The sequence below is a fragment of the Castor canadensis genome, chromosome 6 (assembly GCF_047511655.1).
Source record: "Castor canadensis chromosome 6, mCasCan1.hap1v2, whole genome shotgun sequence".
In the NCBI taxonomy this organism is placed as follows: Eukaryota; Metazoa; Chordata; class Mammalia; order Rodentia; family Castoridae; genus Castor; species Castor canadensis.
The window spans coordinates 34321702-34336968 of NC_133391.1; the positions used below are offsets into that span (position 1 = coordinate 34321702).

The 15267-nt window shown below is 47.2% G+C and overlaps 1 long non-coding RNA gene across 1 annotated transcript; it reads right to left on the reverse strand.

Moving 5' to 3' along the window:
• Positions 1 to 137: 137 nt before the first annotated feature.
• Positions 138 to 14270, reverse strand: LOC141424050 (uncharacterized). Its single transcript, XR_012448871.1, has 2 exons — positions 2937 to 14270; positions 138 to 2775 (listed from the first exon to the last, which is right to left on the reverse strand). It is a non-coding gene; the product is annotated as an uncharacterized lncRNA (long non-coding RNA).
• Between the last annotated feature and the right edge of the window lie 997 nt (positions 14271 to 15267).

Genomic DNA, 15267 nt, shown 5'->3' on the forward strand with positions numbered 1-15267 from the left:
GATCTGCGGCGTCTTCTATTTTTCACACATGAAAAATCATCCAGGATTCTTTTTCAGAGCTAAGACCTTGGTCAAACATGCATAACTGATGCACACAACAGTAATATTTGACAAAGGAAAAAACCACACACCCTTCCTGAAGATTAAAGGACATTTCATCTTTATTGTATTTCCCCAAGGGAAGAGTGGCCCTGTCCTCTTTGAACACACAAAACATGGGCGCTCTTACAAAACACATACCCTTTATAAAATGGCAAACCAACCTGTCAGTGCAAGTCGATGTTCACAGTTCAACAACAAAGGCTAAAACATCAAATAAAAATGTATATTCCCAACAATTTGAGTATTCTTACATAGCTATAATATATAAGTAGAATGGATAAAAAGAACTTATTGTAAGAGTAAAAACATTTATGAATGTGTAAGTTATAATCTGAATAACGAAAATATAAAGAACAGCATGTTTTCAAATCTACAACCATCTCAAAACATTGCAAATAAATATAGTAAACATTTTATGACCAACTTATTCAAAATAATTCAATATAACTTATGATTTATATTAACTATATTTACACTAACTCTATTATGATCCCACGTGTCTAAGTTTACATATTAAAAACAGTCATCAAATCTGGCAAACCAAATATACGTGAGCATATGACCGCAACGTGAATTTTGGTGAGACTACAGGTGCCTCAGGAAAGAAGGGACCCAGCAAGGCCTGATTTCCCTTCATTCCTTCATGGACTCCCAGGTGTGCCCCCACACCGAGGAGTGGGGTAGTTTTATTAGGCTTGTTCTGGAAGAATCTGGGTTCTTCTAGGTTTGGGAAACTCCTCGCTCTTCCTTGCTCCAGCTGGCTTCAGTGTTGGTTTAGACTTCCTGATGAACATTCCCATCTCCCTGGGCACGGCGATCTGGAAGGCAGAGAGAAATGATGTCAAGAGGCAATGCTCCAGGAGGAAGGTGATCGACAGGCTAAGTCAGTCCCAACAAGGGTTTGGAACCACTTACAGATCCTAATTCACCTCTAGCCCTTCATCCAGTCTTGGGGATTGAAAGCAGGCTTCGTGCTTGCCAGGGAGGTACTCTATCCCTTGAGCTATGACTCCAGCCCTTTATTTTATTGCTTTAAGCTAGGTTCTCCTTAGCTTTGCCTAAGCTGGCCTCCGACTCCTGACGTCCTGTCTCTATCTCCCAGTTAGCTGGATTACAGGTATACACAACCATGCCCAGCTCTGAAGCATCACCAAGAATTGTGATGACTCTTGGGCTTTTCTTTCCATGACTCCAACAATCACTTAAGCCCTGAGGTCAGGCCCAACAGTCTTCTGTAGAGCAGAACATGAGGTGATTCTGCTCAAGGAAGGAAGAAAAAAGCGATGTCAGACACAGTTCCCTAGGTGTGAACTCACAATGCGACTGTGGACTAAACTCAGACCGTGGTCCTCTCCACTTACTGAAAATGTGAACCTCTAACCGTGCGACAGCATTCCTGACGTCAGGATGTCATGAACCAGGACACCAGAACCCGAATCCCAAACCAAACTCCCGATGTTTCATCCTCGCGTGAACTGGGCTAGCTGTGCTCTACAAAAATCAAACCTTTGCTCAATGCTCTGCTCACATCCATCACTGTTAAGGTGTGGCTTGTGTGCAGCCACCGCAAGCTGCGCACAGTTCCGACCAACGTTCTTGACCATAAACTTGAGGGGAAAGGGAGAAGAGGGGAACTTGGTCCAACAGTGGTAGGATAAGGAGAACAAGAAATTTCAAAGAGAATTCTGGCCATAGGAAATTTGTTTCAAGTCAAATTAGGACTAAACTAGTTAGTGGCCATCTGTCATTGATAATATTCAGACCTCCCACATTTTCTTCTTCCTTCCTTCCTTCTGTCCTTCCTTTCTCCCTCCCTCCCTCTGTCCTCCCCCTTCCTTCCTCCCATTTTCCTTCCTTCCTTCCTTCCCTCCATTCCTCCATTCTTCCTTCCTTCCTTCCCTCCATTTCTCCATTCTTCCTTCCTTCCTTCCTTCCCTCCTTCCCTTTCTTTCTTTTTTCTTATGGCACTTGGGTTTGAACTCAGGGCCTTGACTTGCTGGACAGGTGCTCTACTATACTTGAGCCATGGCTGCAGTCCTATTTTGCTTTAGTTATTTTCCTATGGGGTCTTGTTTTGTACCCATGCCTGCCTAGATCCTGACCCTCCTATTTTTACTTCCCACATCACTGTGTTATCAGTGAGTCCCCAGAGTTGGTACCGCATGGGACCCTAGGTCAAGACTGAATTAAGAAGTGACGGCAAAAGCTCGGATGATGGGCATATGGAGGTTACAGCTAGCGGATACTCGCGGCTGACAGAAATCAGCACTTGCTCACAGCTGCCATTCGGACCCAATGGCTTTGGGTTAAAGGATTTCTACCTCATCCGAGCCCTAGCGACACTTGGGTGTCTCTGAGGCCTGGCTATATGGCCGGCCCCTGGCCCCCAGCACGTCTCTCAGGGTCACTTCTCTCTGGTTGTCATTTCTATGGCTGTGCAGTGACCGGGAGTGTCTTACAGCCTGGAATGGTTGGGCTGCTTTATGGTGTGGCACCAGGTGTGGCACGGAGTGGTCAGGCAAGGGGGTTTCAGGATTTCCTAAGCAGACATCAAATCGCCCTGGGCACACTACAAGGACACAGACACACCTTTACTGAAGCCGATGATGGAACAGAGTTCTAAGGCAGGTGGGTGCGGTCTCGCCCCCACACCCAGAGGTCCGGGTTATAGGCCTGGATCCGGAAAGAAAAACAGCTTCATGAACAGTGCTGCTCCCCAGGGAGACCTCTCCCCATGTCCGGCCTCCACTTCTTTCTAGTTCCCAAACCCATTCCTTCCTTCGCTCTCCAATCCAGAGCCTTCCCCCCAAGTCCTTCGCAGCCCGGACCCTCACCTCTTCACACTCCTCTCGGGACACCCGCATCCTCCAGCCCATGGATCGCATCATCTGGTACCGTAACTTGTGGAACAGAGGGTGCTGGAAGTAGTTCTTTCCGTAAAGAAAGTAAAATATGTCTTGCTTAGGAGCCTGGTTGTCCTCTTCCATGTCATTGGCCAGATATCTGGGGAAAGAAATCAGAGCCCTCGTCAGAGGGACAGCCAGGGAGCACCTGCACCTGCAGTCAAGTGCCAGGAAGAAGAGCAGGCTGACCCTCTCAGCCCAGGGACACATCACCCCTGCTCTGTACAAAGAGGACTGTAGAGCCCACTGTGGGACAGAGGTCTCCCAAGGGGCCTCTCACACTGTGATGATGGAGAAAAGCCCATCTGGAGATCCTGAGGCTGTCCCCTGCCACTATCATGCCCTGCAGCTGGCATCATGGCTCCCCATCTCCCTCCTCACTCCCTTTGCTCTACTTGGGCTGTGTGCACACCTGTGTCCCCACTACAGAGTAATGACCCATGGGTGTGGCCTAACCCTGTCCATTTCTCCATTTATCCCTGCCCAATCAAGTGGTTGATGGAGAATTTGGCTCATGAGATGTGTTAATTCCACCACCTTTTCTCAGACCTCTCTTTCCATCCACCCATGTGCCCTGGTGCAGAGGTTGCTGGGCCAAAGGTTTTCTTGAATGAATGAATGAATGAGGGAACAAGTGAGTGAATGAATGAAGGGAAGATTCAAGCCAAATGCCATTACTGATTACTTCATTGATACAACACAACAATAAAAACACTTTTAAAATGAACAGAACTTAGCTGAGTGCTTCAAGAATGGTGGCCTGTGCCCATGGAGCTTTAGCCTATCGGGCCTCAGCAGCTGCTGGGAAAGAAGAGCTCTCCTGTCGCCAGCACACAGCAGTTAAAGGCAAGTACATATAGCTTGGCTCTCACTCCACCGACTTTCAGGACATGATGCTTAGAAACCACAACCAAGCAGGTGGGCGTGGTGGCATATGTCTGTAATCCCAGCTACATGGGCAATGGGGAAATCAGAGGATCATGGTTTGAGGCCAACCCCAACAAAAAAGTTAGCAAGATCCCATGTCACAAAACAAGCTGGGCATAGTGGTATATGTCTATAATCCAAGCTAGGCAGAAGGCAGAGGTAGGAGAAGGATGGTAGGGGGCAAAAAGTGTGAGGCCCTACCTGCAAAACAGACCACAGCACAAAGTGTTGGTAGAGTGTTTACCTAGGAAATACAAGGCCCCAAGTTCAAACACTAGTACTGCCAAAACAAACCAAAAATCCGAATAAAAAATAACCTCCCACCACGCAAGCAGGATTTCTGCCTGAAGTGGGGGGCTTTGGCTCATACACCTCTATTGCCTGCAGTTTAAACTGGCTAGACAACGAGCAGAAACCTAGTCATTTTGAAGACAAGTAATTAGACTCCTATCACTTGGTAATAAATAATGGAGCCATGACAGGTGACTGCAATTTTTTTTCTTTTTGGTGGGACCAGAGTTTGAACTCAGAGCTTCACCCTTAGAAAGTAGGCACTCTAGAGCTAAGGCATGCCTCCAGTTCATTTTTGCTCCGGTTATGTTTGAGATGGGGCCTTGCAAACTGTTTGCCGGGCTGCCTTTGAACCACGATCCTCCCATGTCAGCCTCGTAAGTAGGTAGGATTGCAGGCATGGACACCAGTGCCTGGCTCAAATTTGCTATTTGGTAAAGACGACAGATCCAAATACTGCTTTATCTACTTTAATCTCTGCTCATAAAAATGCTTCTGAGCCTGGTGCCAGTGGCTTACACCTGCAATCCTAGCTACTTGGGAGGCTGAGACTGGGAGGATCACAGTTCAGGCCAACTTGGGCAAAAGTTATTGAGACCCCCATCTCAATGGAAAAAGCTGTGTGTGGTGGCACACACATCTCATCCCAGCTATGGCAGAAAGCATAAAATAGACAGATTACGGTCCAGGCCAGCCTAGGCAAAACCAATAATCTATCTGCAAAATAACCAGACTATCTCCAAAAAGGGCTGTGTAGAATGCCTGCCTAGCAAGTGTAAACCTCTGAGTTCAAATCCCAGTACCACCAGCAGCAGCAGCAGCAATATCTATGTATAAAAAAGTAATTTTTGGTACAGGTGCTGTTTAAGTGCAGCAGAAGTCTAAGAAAAATGGACTCAGTGGAGAGAAGCAAACAAGCAGCAGCCTCCACACGGTGCCTCACAGGGTGGTGACACGAGACGCTGTGACCAGTAAGTTCTCCTAGCTGGACTCCTGCTTGTGTTCTGACTTCTTGGGGCAATCAGTAATTCCCACTGCTTGACAACAGAGCAGGCAGGGCTAGCAAGAGCTTTGGAAGCTTCCTCATGCTTGAGGAACTTACATTTTAAAGCCTCTAGGGCCCAGGGCTCCAATTAAACAGATGCTGTTTTGGAACAAAACAATTATTCGCAGTCACATATACAAGGCTGTCAAGGTGGCGAAAGTTTTAAAGACAGGAACAACACATTTAGGCCTGGCGGAGTGGCTCAAGTGGCAGAGCGCCTGCCTAGTGAGCGTGAGGCCCTGAGTCAAACCCCAATACCACAAACAAACAACCAAACAAACCAAAACAAAACAAAGCCAGCGTCTTTAGATATGATTTTTAACCAAGACACAGATGACATAAAGGAACAATGTCCCACAGGTCTGTGCATTATGGATAAAATGCACTCTGTCAGATACCATACCATACCTTCATAGACGTGTTATACAATGAAATAAATGAAGTAAAAAGATCCAGGTAGCGAGTTGTGAATACCAGTGCAAACAGAAGCTGGCTTTTCCCGGAAATACCTGAACAAACAGAAAGAAAGCATGAGAAAAGTCCTGGAGAGCGACACGGGAAGTGTGTGTGGGGCAAGGGCTGGCGTCGGAGGCCCGGGTCTAGGACAACTGTGAGTAACCAAGAGTACTTCCAGTTTTTCTTTCCTTTAGCATCCCAGTGTGCACTACTCTTGAAGGCCCTGCCAGCTTTTGTCTTCCTGTGATAGGTGAGTCTAGGAAAGTGACTTCATTGTACCACCAGCACACCAGGACGGGTGTCCTCCAAGGAGCACTGCGCTTCTCATTCTGTCACCTCAGGCAGGAGTACATTTCTTTCAACAGCTGGGCTATTATTAGCATTGTAACTGTCTTTACCTCTGGATCTTTCCATTTTAAAATACGGTCTCCATGGCTAGGGGCATATGACGCAGTAGAAGCATGCTTGCCTAGCATGCTGAGGCCGTGGGTTCAATCCCCAGTGCCATCACAACAAACCAGAGCCCAAACCCAGTTTCTCCATGGTGACAAATCTTTGGAGGGTGGAGTTGGAAGCTACTCTGATTAAGGGGACAAGGAATCAGCTGAGGAGACTGGTTTAGGTCTCCAAGCAGGAGCCTCTCGTCCCCTGGAATAATGACACAACAGTGCACACCTACTTGGTAGGAGGTGGAGATGAGGAGGATCAAAGTTTGAGGTGAGCCTCGACAAAAAAGTTTGAAAGACTCCCATCTCAACCAACAAGCTGGGTGTGGTGGCATGCACCTGTGACTTCAGCAATGGAGGAAGCACAGGTAGGAGGGCTGTGTCCTAGGCTGGCCCTGGGCAAAAACGAGACCCTATCCAAAAGAATAACAAAAACAAAGGGCTGGTGGAGTGGCTCAAATGGCAGAGCGCCTGTCTAGCAAGCAAGAGGCCCTGAGTTCAAACCCCACTATAGCAAACAACAACAAAGTTACAAATAAAAAAAATTAAACTCCATCTTTTAGATTCATCATACATCATTTTGGTTTTTGTTTTGAGGCAGGATCTCTCTCTCTCTCTCTCTCTCTCTCTCTCTCTCTCTCCCAGGCTGGTCTTGAACTTTATATCCTCCTGCCTCAGCCTCCTGGGTGCTGAGATCAAGGTGTGCACCACCATGCCCAGCACCATTATGCATTTTAGTAAGCATGTATTTAACAGAAGAGTCACTACAACCAAGTGACATTCATAACACCCCGGGACATAAAATAAATCACATTGTTTTTCAATGACACTTCATAGTTTGCTGAAACTAAGAACCTGGATGCAAGAATGTTATTTTCTAAGTATGAGTAATTACACTTCCAGCTTATTCACAGTAACATCTAAAGAGAAACCAAGAAAAGTTGACTCTTTCCAAACCCATCAACAGAAACCAATTTCAAGAGCCAAAGGAAGAGATTCAGGCAGCACATGTGCTGTTAAGTCTTTTCCTCAGCAACGAGGACTTTTTTCCACGAGAGATCGGTGTTCAAAGGAGAAGCCATGAAGCTGATGGTAAAAACTAGACCCGAGATGGGGAAAGAAACTGGAAGCAGACAACTCACACTGGATGTTTGTTGAAGCCTTCAAAGATAAGTTTCCAGTCTGCTTGCTGTACGGTTCCACCTAATGTTTCAAACTTATAGGATACAAGCTGAGCACCTATACTCTTAGTTACTGTGGGGTCTAAGACTGGAAGGAATGCAGTTCAAGGCCAGTCCAGGCAAATAGTTTGTGAAACTCCCTCTCCAAGAAAACCATAGCAAAATGGACTGGACGTGTGGCTCAAGTGGTAGAGTGCCTGCCTTGCAAGTGTGAAGCATTGAGTTCAAATCCCACTTCTACCAAAAACCTTACAGGATACAGATGGGCAAATTTTTCCATAAAGGGTTGATTCTTTAAAAAAAAAAAAAAAAAAAAGGAGGAGGGGAGGTTGGAGGTACAGCTCAAGTGGTAGCATTTGCCTGTTTAGCAAGTGTGTAGTCCTGAGTTCAAATCCCAGTACTACCAAAAAAAAAAAAAAAGGAAAGAAAAATTATAAAAAGGGTTTATTCTAAAGCAGCTTTGGAAACCAGGCAGAGTACTTCTGTCCTCATTTTCAGCATTCCTGTACTAAACACCAAGGACAATAATATAGCTCTAATCACTCCTCTTTGAGATTCACCTCACCTGTCACCTCCTCTGGGACATCCTCCCTTGTGCTGTTGATTCATCCAGCTGCTGCCCTCGTTTTTCTTACAGACTTAAAAAGACACACTATGATTGGGTTCCTGCCTCCTCTCTCCCCAAACCTCCACTCACCACAAAGCTGAGATAGGCAGGGGTCGTGCCTTATTCCGTTTTGTATTCCTTATGTGGGACCCTGGGCCTGACACACAGCAGGCTCCACAAGATACTTGCTGAATGAATGGACACATGGAGAAAAGAAAAAGGCAGTCACCTTTACGTGTCACTGGGCAAATTTTCATTGTGTGGTATTTGGGGAATACACTTCTAAAGCATTTCCAAGTCCAGCTGTGTCTTTCGCCTGAACAGTTAATGTGCTCTGTCCCAATTCACTACCAGCTAGAGCATGGAGAGCTCCCTGGGTGAGCACAGGGTAGAGAGGAGGACAGACAGCACTGGCACCATGGTGCAGAATCCAGGCAGGGACCAGCATGCTGGGAATCCCCAGATGCTTACATGATTCTACACTGTGCTCCCTGGCTTGGATCCTGATTGGCAATTAGCAGCCTTTCCCTTTGCACTGTAGAAATGTCAGTCTCCACAGGAAGGCAGGAATCCCAGCTGAGGATGTGAGGGGCCCAGGAATCACCTCGGGGGATGCTGTGGAGTGTTTGCTAGTAACTGCTTGTTGGGCAAATGCTCTACCACTTGAGCCTTACCTCTAGCCCTATCTCCATTTTAATTTATTGATTTGCTGTGCCAGGATTGAACCCAGGGCTCATGCATACTAGGCAAGTGCTCTACCACTGAGCCACACCCGAGCCAACACCAACAACCTGGTTTTAGAACAACATACACCAAAGCTCTCAGGTAACAAGCACTCACAGAATATGCACTGTAAGCACTTCAGACACTGATGTCCTAGTACCAAGTGCACCAAACATCCATAGTAAGTAGCATCACTTGTCAAATGGAAGTCACTCATTAAACTTAACATCTCTCCTGTCTTTACTCACAAAGCTGAGCTACTATATACTTCAGTGTAGCTACTTTAAAGTCTGATGTAGTTAAAAGTTGCATTTTTAGATCAGGGACATAGTAGCTCATCCCAACTACTAGGGAGGTAGAGACTGAAAGGACTGTGCTTTGAGACTAGCCTGGGCAAAAAGTGAGACTCATCTCAACAAAGGATCAGGCATGGTGGTGCACGCCTGTAGGATTCTTGGAGACCCTTTCTGGAACACAGCTAAAGCAAAAAGGGCTGGAGGCACGGCTAGAGCGGTACCGCCCCCTAAGTACTGCTCATCCCAAAAGTGATTAGGTCTTTTTCAACACCCCTGCCACTTCCAAGTGTAACTTCCCAAGCTTTTCAAAAGCCCCTTCTCTATGTGTTTGTGTATAGGTACTGTATACATTTACCCCTCAAAGCATGGCTCATGGTGGCTTTAAGCGTGCTTTTTGAAGCTATGTCTCAGATTCATCATTCCCTGCTATGAGTATGTCTCACTCTAGCTCAGTTCTTTGCGTTGTTTACAATTTTTGTTATAAATCTTGCACAAACATCTTTGTACCTATAGATGGTGTTTTGCACTTACTTAGGTACAATGAACATTTTATACTTTTATGTCATTTGTTCACATATGACAATTTCTATAGCCCAGATTCCTTAAAACTACTGGTACAATAAACATGAACACTGTCACCTAGCACGGCCAAACCTGTCCTAGGGAGGCAGCGACCAGGCCATTAACACCTGCAGGGAACGCCCTTTTCCTCAGCGTAACACTTCCACTTTCTCCACCTAGTGGGTAGATAATGGTGTGTGCTGCCATTTGCACACCCAAGTTCAGAACTAGTGAGGCCGGGGATTTCTGCATGCCAATTGGTCTTATTTTCTGTGAACTGCCAACTTGGTCAATTTTGATGGTTCTTAACCTACTGTCACCTATACTACAGATTATTTCTCTTGGTTTCTTGTCTTTGATTATATTTTGAAATAACAAGTTAACTTAGAGGCATGTGTCACCTTGTCTCTTCCTCAGTCTGCCCGGTCCTACCCAGGACCATGGTACGAATACACATTCAGGTCACCTGTGTCCATCGGCAAACTTTTATTCTTTTCTGCGGAGTTCTTTACACTCCTTGTTGGGAAGCCAGAGGCATCTCTGGCATCTTTTTTGTTGCTTCACACCCATACTATTTATTGCCCATCTGGTTTGACATCCACATATCCACGTTTTTATCTTTTCATACGTGTGTCTTACCATCTCATCTGAACTGCTGGTGCCTTTTTTTCCCCCCTTCAACGCTGGGGGTTGAACCTCCAGCCTGCTAAGCAAGCAGTCTACTGCAGCTTCCAGAGCAAAAACTTTGATTGTTGCCAGCGGTTGCTGTGAATTGCCTGGGTGCCTTGCACACAGCAGGTGGTTAATAAATGCTTCAGAGCAATGATCACTCCAGAGACTAGCACTCAATAACAGCACCAAGAGGGAGTTGGGAATATGATGCAAAAGCTTCCCGAAGTACTCAGTGTCAGCAATAAAAGGAGGTATTTTCCACTTACTTAAAAATATAAACCCAAATATGTGATATGCAGAGACACTGTTTGGGAGGTTGACAAGTTTGTAGCCTGCATAACAACATCTAGGAGGGAAGGAGAGAGACCAGGCAGGGGAGGAGGGCTGGGGGTCATGGCTCTCGGGACTCCCCTGTCACTCAAACTCTGTAGATAGAGCACTTAACCGCCTACAGGGAAACAGAGATAGAAGCCCCTTCATCTAAACGCCATGCTTGTTCTCCCAGGTTATCTAGGCAGCGTTCAGGACAGAAAGAGAGCGATGATTTGAGCATACCGAGGATCAGACTGCCATGATAGTTCAGAAATATGACACTCACCCTTCATTTTGGGGAGCCCTCTGTAATGACAATGGCAGATGCAGTCATAAAAGAATGCAGATTCAAACAAGATCAACTCACTGTCCCACTTTTTTAAAAACAGATCCTTAATAGGAGCTGTTCTGGAATGAGATTGCAGGAAACTGAATCCCAGCTTCCTCCCAAGCCCACCCTGTCCCTCACCCTTAGGAAAAAGGGCCTGTGGTTTGGAGGCTGCAGGCCTGTTCAAAAGTGCCAAAATCCTAAAATAAGCCCCATCCCAGTATTTTTGAGGTGAGAAACACAAGCTGGTTCTATATTGTCTCCTATTCCTGTTATATGAGAAATTCTATCAAGTTCTTATTCTTTCAACAACTTTTATAATTTAGGATGGAAAAACAACACAGTTAGTGAAGCCCAGCACTTAATTCTGAAGCAATGATCTTGGTGATTTCTGACAAAGATCTTGGAGATTTCATTTTTTAAGAGGCTGGTTTCGAAAAGTCACACCAGAAGGAAATCCACCGGCCAGAAATACTTGGGAACACACACTATCTTCCTTTGTGGCATTAGGGTTTGAACTCAGGACCTCACTCTTGCTAGGCAGGCATTCTACCACTGGAGCCATCCCCCCCAGCCCTTTTTTGTGATGGGTTTTTTTTTTCAAGATAGGGTCTCCAGAATTACTTGCCTGGGGCTGGCTTTTAACCACAATCCTACTGATCTCTGCCTCCTGAGTAGCTGGCATTACAGGTGTAAGCCACCAATGCCCGGCCCTTTGTTGGCATTGTAGCTGAAGTACTTTCCATTTTCCTTAATGCTCTCAACCTCCCAAATGAAAACAATGAATATGTAAAAAACAAAACAGCAGACCCTCTCCTTGCAACTCACCATCCTCTTAAGAATTAGGAATTCTCCCCAACATTTTAGTGTGGATACAAATTAACTACCTGCCAGAAAAGGAGATTCTAGGACCCACACTCATACAAAGATTTTGAAGTAAAACTAAAGATTGAAAGTAACATCTTAGTACAAGAACAAAAAGACCTAATCCACTAGCATCAAACATTTAAACTAACTCCTTAGGCCAAAGCAGACAGATTTAGTCAAAATCCTTAACTGTGAATTACTGATTGTGTTTCTACCCTGGCTCTGTCACTACGATTACCTTCTGAGATTCCTCTCTCTCAGAACAGGGACAATGGCAACTACCCCTACGTTGTTTTAAGGATGTCTCGAGTAAGTCATGGAAAGCACTTAGTTGACTACTCAATACACAGAAAGTGCTTAAAGTTAGCTATCACAATTGCTTGGCTGTCACTGGAAATCATGCAACTGAGCCTTTCAGTGTACGTCACCTCCATGTAACACACACTGGCTTCAGTACATAGTACATGGACTTTGTAACATCTATGTTGAGTGCTCAAAGTTCTTTTTTTGGTTTTCCTTACTTCCTGGATCTCAGCTATGTTCCTGGGAGACAGGTGAGGCCTGCAGACAGCAGAATCAAAGACACAGTGTTACTTTAGAAGTGAAGATTTTTATAAATCAACCAGATAAATGGAATCTGCCACCCAGGTCCTTTAGGATTCCCATCCTTCGCTGCCTGAAAAAATTAAGTTCTGGAGTTCTTCAAAGTTATAAGTTTAAGGAAGGCTTTGCATTTGACGAAACTATTTAAAATGTGCCTTCCTTAATGAAATATACAACTCCATTATCTGGGAGAGGTTTGTTGCACTGGCTCCCAGCAAGACTTGCATGAAATGAGCATGTCCTGTGGGGAGGGACCAGGCCAACTCACTGGTGACGTGGAGCCAGGAACCGCGTGGGACCACATGGGACCTCAAGGGTACCCAGAGCCGCAGATTTAGCAGAACCCGTTATTAGATAGATGAAGGCCCTCGAAGTTTAAGAAATCATTTGCCTCTCAAAGCAGCACGAACTGCGTCAACAAACTCAAAGACCCAAGCCCCCCCAGCCCTGCGGATGGCGGGTGCGATCCGGGATTCTAGGGCTTGGGTGACCTGACCCGAACCCCCTACAAACCAGCACTATCCTACAGCCCCGTCCTTGCAGGGGCAGGGTGGGCAGCAAGATGACCTCTATCCCCGGCCCTCCCAGGCCCCCATCTCCCCGCTGCCACGTCAGGTCACGGTCCTGTCTTCCTCCCCTCTCCAGTCCCATTGATCCGAGGGTCTCCAACCTGGGTTCCGCCCGGAGAATCCCCCGGATGAGGGACACGCCCACCGGACCCCCATTCCAAAGTTTTCAGACAGAACAGGGCACCGCACAGCGCGGCCAGCGCCCCCTGGGCCCACGGCTCAAATTCAGGAGCAAACCGAGTCCAGCGGGGCTGCGCTGCGACACCAGCAGGGCCACCGCGAGGGGCCGCAGAGTCCCCTCACACCGGGCCCATCGCCCACCGACGGCCGTGATGGCCACCGCGATCCCAGCCCCCTTCCAGGGACGGCCGGGGTCCCCCCCGCCCCGCCCCCTCGGGAGCCCCGGCCCCGCGCGCCCCAGCCTCTTGGGCCTCGCCCGGCCGCTCACCGGCACAGGAGCGCGTCTTCCAGATCTTCAGCAGCAGGATGACGATGGCCGCCAAATGGGACAAGAGTCCGGTCAACCGGAAGATGTTCATGGCGGCGGCGACAGGTAGCAAACGCGCGGCGGCCCCGAGGCTCAGCGGCTCAGGAGGCGGCGGAGGCGGCGACCCCTGAGAGGAAGCGGCGAAGATGGCGAGAGCGGGCGCGACGTGGCCAGGGACGTGGCCGAACCGCCGTCGCGCAGGCGCGGGGCAGGCTGGGAAAGCGGGCGGCCGCCAAGCCCCGCCCCTTAGCCCCGCCTCTTAAAGGAGCCGCTCCCAAGCGCAGGCTGGGCGCTACAGCCGGTCCTGGCTTTCTGCTGAGAGTGGTTGGGTTCTTGTCAACTTCCCTCTGCTGCGCTTCCGGTCTCCCCTTGGTGCCAGAAGTCTTCTTTACTGTTTGAAATGACATTCCTTTGTGAGGGTTTTCTTTTTTTTTTTAATCCCCTAACACTTGTTTTTACTATATGAAAATGTACAAGAGGAAAATCACGCGTGATTGATCACGGTGGACCTGGGCTGTAATAGAGGATGGGCTGAAGTGGGAATTCTGCCGTGATAGAGAATGTGTGCGGGGGTGTGGCTCAGTGGTAGAATGCTTGCCTAGCATGTGAGGAGACCCGGGTTTGATCCCCAGCCTTGGAGGGGTGGGGAAGGAAAAAAAAAGATAGATAAATGCAAAATGAGGTGGAAAAGGGAACATTTCCTTAGGATGAGAGATCGATTAGGCTGGCAGCCAGGGTCTGCTGTACAACTTGTAGCCACTTCTGCCTTTGGCAGCCTCCCTGAGCTTGTAGGGCGTTTGCTATTTAACTAAGAAGAAATTTAAACTATAAGGATAATTTATTTATTATTATTATTAATTCTTTTTTTTTTTACCATTTATCTTCAACTACAAATGTACGTATCAGAGCATTTAGGCTGGGGTTGTAGCTCAGTGTTAGACAAGTCTAGCCTGATTGAGGCTCTGGGTTCATGCCACAGCACCTGGGGGTGGGGAGAGGCCTGGCGTGGTGGCTCACCCCTATAATCTCAGCAATTTGGGAGGTGGAGATTAGAAGGATCATGGTTTGAGGCTAGCAGGACCAAAGAGTGACGGAGGGGCAGGGCGCAATACTGGGGATTGAACTCAGGACCTGGCCTGGCTAAAGCACTTAACCACCTGAGCCACAGTCCCAGTCTAGCTGGTGGCCTTTTACCTGGCAGAAATAGAAGCTGTCATGGAGTGTTGGCGGGGAAGGAAAGGCCAGTCAAAGGTTTGGGATAAGTTTCATCTCCAAATAAGAAATGATTCTGTACTCTTGTCCCAGGTGTAAAATCTTGTCATTTTTGTTGAGTCACATGTTCTCTGCAAGTATGACGTATTTCAAACACGTCTACCAACTGGTAAGTATAAAAGTCTCAGACCAGTTTTTCAGAACAACCCACAACCTGGTCCTGGTGTATGAGATCCTGTGAGACCACAGAAAGGCAGACACACCCAGTATGGATCACACAATGCAATTTATTGGGGTCCTTACAAAGTTTTTTTGGGTGGTACTAGAGATTGAACTCAGGGCCTCAAGCTGCTCTACCACTGGAGCCACGGCCCATGTTCCTTTTACTTTCAGCTTGCTTTTCAGATAGGGTCTTGAACTTTTACTCAGGCCAGCCATGGACCCAAATCCTCCTACTCCCACCTCCTGAGGAGATAGAATTCTAGTCACGAGTCACTACACTGCCTTGCTTTTTTGGGGGGTGGAGTGGGAGGTAAGACTGGTGTCTTGAACTCAGGGCTTCACACTTGCAAAGCAGGTGCTCTACAGTTTGAGCTGTACCTCCAGTCCATTTTGCTCTGGTTATTTTGGAGATTGGGTCTCTAGAACTATTTGCCTGGGTTGCTCTCCAACCTCAACC